Genomic DNA, 7083 nt, shown 5'->3' on the forward strand with positions numbered 1-7083 from the left:
CAGATGAGCTGTCCCAGTCACCATGTGTGTTTGTGTGTGCCTTCCAGAGTTATCTGAAGCCAGCAATGAAAAGAGCCACAACAAGGCTTATTAGGCAATGCGAGGACAGTTCCCTTTCTCCTTGAGGTTGCTAGGTCTTCTTTCTATTCCCCTTTTGCTCTTCCCTAAAAGAACACCATGGGCAAGGGATGTGCTGATCAGCCTCACTTGGTTTTCTTCCTAGTCAAGGATTTCCAAGAACGCTTAAACCATGGGAACCTCTTCTCCGTAGGTGTGCTGTTTGTTATCCAGATGGCAAAGAGAGAGCTACTCCTGCCTTCCTTGATAAGCCTATTATGAGCCACATTGAAATACCCATTCTGCCTATCTCTCTCAGGCAGGCTACAGGGATGCCGTAATGTGGAGGAGATGATCTGGCGCTGTAAGCAGGTGATCGTTCAACAGGGTGATGTGTCTCATGCACTGGAGGGGGTGAACAGGCAAGCTTGGTAATGAAACCTGCTGGAATGTGCATAGGATAGTGGTCAGCCAATTTGCAGACCGAAGGCAGCAGATATCCATGACTGGAATCTGGCTGATGAACAATGGATCTGGTGGAAGCTGATGGATGTTGGTGGGTGGAAGCCAGTGGAATGTGCATTCGGAAGCTGCCATGTGTTGTGAGGTAAAATGGGCTTGTGTCCATACTCTTTTAAACATCTAGGAACTGCCTTGCATCTCAGCAACTGACCCACCTCACACTTTCTGCAACTCTACCCTCAAGCACATACAGTGGTGGATGTACATTTTGGGGGCCCTGAAGCTTGAACTGTTAGGGAGGACTCTTCACAACCAGCAACGAAGTCTGGGTAACCACCGTTGGCTTCTTCAATTAAGTTGTTCCACGGCAAATATCAGAAACCCACAAAAAAAATTGTGGTGATCTGTCATGGAACAACCCCATTGAATAAGAGAACAGTGTCTACCCAGAACTTATTGCCAGTTGTGGCAATAACAGTTCAAACTCCAAGGCCCCCCAAATGTAGGTCTACCACTGTTTGGGAGTAACTATTTTGGCTGTATATTATTATTACTGTCCATAGCTCAGTGGTGGAGCAAGTACTTGCATCTAGAAGGTCCAGGTAGGACTCTTATCTGAATAATAATAATAATAATAATAATAATAATAATAATAATAATAATTTATTATTTATACCCCGCCCATCTGGCTGAGTCTCCCCAGCCACTCTGGGCAGCTCCCAATTGAATATTAAAACAATACAGCATTAAATATTAAAAGCTTCCCTAAACAGATGCCTTCAGATGTCTTTTAAAATTAAGATAGCTGCTTATTTCCTTGACATCTGGTGGAAGGGCGTTCCACAGGGCGGGTGCTGCTACCGAGAAGGCCCTCTGTCTGGTTCCCTGTAACCTCAATTCTCGCAATGAGGGAACCGCCAGAAGGCCCTCGGCACTGGACCTCAGTGTCCAGGCTGAACGGTGGGGGTGGAGATGCTCCTTCAGGCATACAGGACCAAGGCTGTTTAGGGCTTTGAAGGTCAGCACCAACACTTTGAATTGTGCTCGGAAACGTACTGGGAGCCAGTGTAGATCTCTCAGGACCTGTGTTATGTGGTCTCGGCAGCCGCTCCCAGTCACCAGTCTAGCTGCCGCATTCTGGATTAGTTGCAGTTTCCGGGTCACCTTCAAAGGTAGCCCCATGTAGAGCGCATTGCAGTAATCCAAGTGGGAGATAACCAGAGCATGAAGCCTATTTAACCATTCCAAAATCACAACATCAGAAATTTGAAGTTACTAAGGTCTGGAAGCATTAATGTCAGACATCATACACTATAGTAATACAAGAAAAAGGATACACATATTCCTTATACTAATACTGTACAGTCGTACCTTGGAAGTCGAATGGAATCAGTTCCGGAAGTCCGTCCGACTTCCAAAATGTTCAGAAACCAAAGCGCAGCTTCTGATTGGCTGCAGGAAGCTCCTGCAGCCAATCAGAAGCTATGGAAGCCCCGTCGGATGTTTGGGTTCCAAAGAATGTTCGCCAAAACACTCACGTTTGCAGCATTCAGGAGCCAAAACATCCGAGTGCCAAGGCGTTCAGGATCCAAGGTACAATGTACAGTACGGAGAACACGCTATCAAATTTTCAAGAAATTCATCTTCATGCTGTTCAGACTCTAACAAAATTAGTTAGCTTAACATTTCTGTGATCTGCCAGGGCAAACCTTTTCCAAATAGTCATCAATTGTGGGTGCTTCATTGTATTTCCATTTGGCTGCTTGTAGCTCATTAAAAAAATGTGACAAATTTCAGATTGCACTGTTCAATCCTATACTTTAAATAATTTAATGATGACACAATTGGGTTCCTTGTTAATTCATCTAATACTTCTGTAATAAATTCTGTAACTGTCTCTCAATACTGCAGTTATCTTGTTTGGTTTTTGCTGTTGCAAAAAAATTGTGCATAGTCTAAGAAAGTAATTCTAACCCTGCTGTAAAGTAGGGATGCAAGAAGGCCTCTCATACCACAGAGGTACAATTTTCAGAGTGGTTTAACAATCAATTCATCTTCCTAGGGAATTGAGAATTGTAGCTGTCTGAGGGGAATAGGAATTTTGGGAACTATAGTGTGTTAAGGGTGTTGAGAACACCCTCTCAGCGCCCTTAACATACTATAGTTGCCAAAATTCTTTGGAGGTAGCCATGACTGTTTAAAGTTGTATAATAGTACTTTAAATGTATAGTGGAGATGGGGCGTGAGTTAATTTAGATAGGGTTACCATACATTTGGAATTTCTCGGATATACCTGCAATACTGCAGTCGGAAGCAGTTTCCGGGAGGAAATTGGCAAAATATCAGGGAAAATCTGGACGTATGGCAACCCATGTCGACAGTGTTGGTTTTGCCAATTTTCCTTAAAAACAGAAATTTTGTGTGTGTGAGTTTGTCTGGATTTTCACTTTTTGAAATATGGTAACCCTAATTTAGAATTTCAGTAGGGGAGGGGAATCTCAGGCCTGGAGGCAGGATGCAGCTTTCAAAGCCTCTCTGTCTGGCTCCCAGAACTCTCCGAGGCCACCCTGCTTCACTGGCCCTGTTATATGGCCTCCTCAATTGCTTTGGCCTGGCTGGAATGTGTCTTTGAACTGTGATAATGCCTCTTGCTTTGCCTAGATGGAGAGATGCCTACCGGTATGTGTGTGCATAGAAACACCCGAATTGTGTGCATTTGCTCAAGTGCATAAAGAGCTGTCTGTAACACACAGGTAAAAGACTTAGCGAGTTGGTCATCTGCCTTGGCGCCTGCTTCTGCTCTTGCCCATCTCCCACCCACCTGACACAATAGCTAGAAACTTTGTCACTTGTGACAATCCACTTCAAAGCCGGGATATATTTAGGAGACCCACAAACCTGTCTCCCTTGCAAGGACTTTTGAGGAGAGAAAAGGAGGAGGTATGTCTATGGTTTGGGGGCATTGGAGCTTGCAAGAAAGAGATGAGCCCCAGTTTGGCTTCATAATTTGTAGGCTGCTAAAAAGAGACATGGAACAGAACCAGCTGGAGTTAGCCATAGCAGCAGGTGCCTCAAAGGCAGCATCCCTGTTTCAACTGATGCAAAATGCAAAGGAGGTGCACTATCAATACTGGGGGTGGGGGTGGGGGTTGGCGGCAAAACTTTACCCATTTCGATTCTCTATGAGCTCTGTGCGGAGGGTGTTAAAGCGAAGGTCTTCTTAATAAAACAGGCATGTTTTACTGGGCGGGTGGGGGGGGGAGTTTGCATTTCTGTGTTTCAGGAAATGACATTATCGTGCTTGAATTCACAATGAAGTTGTGAATAGAGTGACTGGAGCTTCTGGGTTTTGCCATGGGAAGGCCCCTTTCACCAGTTTAATTCAGGTCTAATGAGAGTGCAAAATCCTTACTCAATAGCACGTCTTCCATTCAGCCCCCTTTTCATTTTTCAATTGCTGTCACTTTAACAGAAGACCCCTGCATGTAGCTTCCTTTCGTTTTGTGTGCACCCCATTGGCTGGAGTGAGCAAAGGGTACACTGTGGCCTACTAAAATGAATTGCTGAAGCCCCTGAACAATAGAGCTTTGTAGGATAAAAACAGTGAAGTCACAGTTTCCCAGGCTCCCTTCGTCCCACTCTCTCTCTCTCTCTCTTTCGCCCCGAGATGCCTAGTAATGAGGGGAACCGAGGGAGTGTATTGCAGTGATTTACTGTTAGACAAAAGAGAGAGGCCTTCCAAGAGTTTGAGAGGGCATCCTGAGGTCTACAGCCAGATTGTAGAATCCTCACCCTCCCACAGCTGCTGGCTTTTGTTGCAGGTTCTTAGAGGCAACAGTTCAGAATCCACCAAAGGTTTATTTTACCATCAAAACCAGGTTTCCTACAACAAGTTAGAAAGTTTTACATTTGCACGTGGCTATTGTTAACCTGAAGACGGTGACTACGGCACTGTAGAAATTAATCTGCACAATTGCAAATAGCTGAGTTTTGAAAGAGATTAACAGTGCAATCCTATATATTTGCAATTGCCGATCAGAAGGTTGGTGGTTCGAATCCCCGCGACGGGGTGAGCTCCCGTTGCTATTTGCAATTGCGCAGATATATGTTCATATCTTGCTCCCTGGTAATAGGGCATAGGACTGCAGCCTAAAAGTTAAGACTCTACCGATGTTGGGTGTTTTGACTTGAGTGACTTGTAAATTTCAGAAATTTCTGCAGTAAATATCAGTGACAATGTCAATATTTGAATTTAGAAATGTTACATAAAGTTGTTTTAAGGGCAGAATGTTCGAAAACCCCACTACATTGAACTCTCTGAGTCTAAAGATTATGTAGAAAAAGATTTCTGTATATGAAAATGTATGCAAACCATTTCAGATGATCACACACACACACACACACAAAACTATTAAGTGTGCATTTATGTTTCACGTTGTGTACATAAACTGGTAAACCATAACTGGCTTCTGGGACAGGGATGTGGTGGCTGTGTTAGCCTGTTGTAGCAAAAATGGCAAAATGTCTTGTAGGATCTTAATGTCTAATAAATTGGGTCTAATAAATTTGCAGAAGTGGGCTGTAGCTCATGAAAACTTATGCAACCATACATTTGTTATGATGCAACAAAGTTCTCTGTAGTTTCAAGAAAGGTTTGTTAAAACAACCCTAGAGGCAGTCCTGACTCCACAGATTTCTTTCTGTTATCCTACATTTTGCGTAGGTGAGCTTTTCCTCTGCCAATATTTTCAAGGATATGAAAGAACAAAACAGTAATTCTGTTATTGTTATATACTTCCATTTTTTCTGACTGTCATGAAGGCTGAAAGGTTCAGTATTTCATGATTTAATCCGGTTTTGTTTTCCTCACATTTCTGCCTTTCTTTTTTAAAGTTGCTGTGAAATTTTATGAAGAGCTTTATCACTGAAAACTTCAGCACTTTGCCTTTCTCTTTCTAACTAGTAGTTTAAATTTTCCTCCTACAAAGTAATATTCTCTTTCGCAGTGCTGATAATATAGCGCTTTTCAGCACACATTGTAATTTACCCCAGAACAACCCTATAATGTAGGTAATGCAACAACCCCATTTTGCAGATATTGAAGAAAGACTGAGAGATTATGATTTTATCAAAGCAATAAAATCCATAGCAATTCAGGGACTTGAAGTTGAAATCTTCCAGTTTTATGGACAATGCTGTATCCACTTAACATAATCAGATGCACTTGTTTTGAAACACATGCATACAAATCCTTACCAAGGCCAATAATATTTTCTGGATTTTCTACAACCTTCATTAATTCTGGTATGCCTGTATCATAAAGGTAAAGGTAAAGGGACCCCTGACCATTAGGTCCAGTTGTAACCGACTCTGGGGTTGTGGCGCTCATCTCGCGTTATTGGCCGAGGGAGTTGGAGTACAGCTTCCAGGTCATGTGGCCAGTATGACAAAGCCGCTTCTGGCAAACCAGAGCAGTACACGGAAACGCCATTTACCTTCCCAATGTAGTGGTACCTATTTATCTACTTGCACTTTGACGTGCTTTCAAACTGCTAGGTTAGCAGGGGCAGGGACCGAGCAACGGGAGCTCACCCCGTCACAGGGATTCGAACCGCTGACCTTCTGATCGTCAAGTCCTAGGCTCTGTGGTTTAACCAACAGCGCCACCTGCGTCCCTGTAACATACTAAGCTTTGAAAAAAGCATCTCGCTGTCTTCTACTCCTAATTGCTCCCTTCCTTCTTCTCAACCTCCAGGACCATCTAAGCCAATACCTTCTCCCATCATACAATTCTGTCCATCCTTTAAGACAAACTCTTGTACTGCTCTTGTGTGTGCCATTGCCTTCTGAAGCACAGTCGGTGGCAACCTCAACAGGGCTTTTTCTGCAGTGACTCCCTTGTATATGGAACTCCCTCCCCAAGATGTTAGGTGAGCTTCCTCTTCATATGTCTTCCACCAGCAGTTGAAAACATTCCTTTTAAAACTTAATTTTTATTATGTTGCTGCTTCATATAGTGGTCTGTGAGTGCTGCTCTTTTTGTGTTCTTGATAATTTGAGTTTTAACAATGGGATCATTCTTTTTAATTTTTGCTTTTATATTTGTAAGCTGCTTTGAACAACTCCAGTGTGGATGGAAAAATGTGTGTGTGTGTGTGTGTGTGTGTGTGTGTGTGTGTGTGTGTGTGTGTAGTCATCTCAAATGTGGCTTTTCCAACATGGACAATTCCAAGTATGCTGTAGCAGTGGGGGCAGACAGAGGTAATGCCTGTTGCTGAGCATGGGAGCTCTCAGGAAAGGCACCCTCAATGGACACCCTTAACATGGGTGGAAAGTGGCACAATGGATCCTTTCTTGTGTTTTCTGGCCTTCTTGTACGGTTTTGTTAGGCCTGACTCACTCCTCAAAAACACTAAAAAGTCTATGGGTTGTATCCAACTAAGTTCTTTTCAGAGGAACCTAAGTTCATCTGGTCCACTAACTTAAGTGGGTCCACTCAAAGTAGGACCAGCATTGGATACAAACCCGATAATATCTAGTTTCACTATTCTACACTTTTAACAG

Source organism: Zootoca vivipara, chromosome 2 (genome assembly GCF_965207765.1).
Source record: "Zootoca vivipara chromosome 2, rZooViv2.hap1.1, whole genome shotgun sequence".
In the NCBI taxonomy this organism is placed as follows: Eukaryota; Metazoa; Chordata; class Lepidosauria; order Squamata; family Lacertidae; genus Zootoca; species Zootoca vivipara.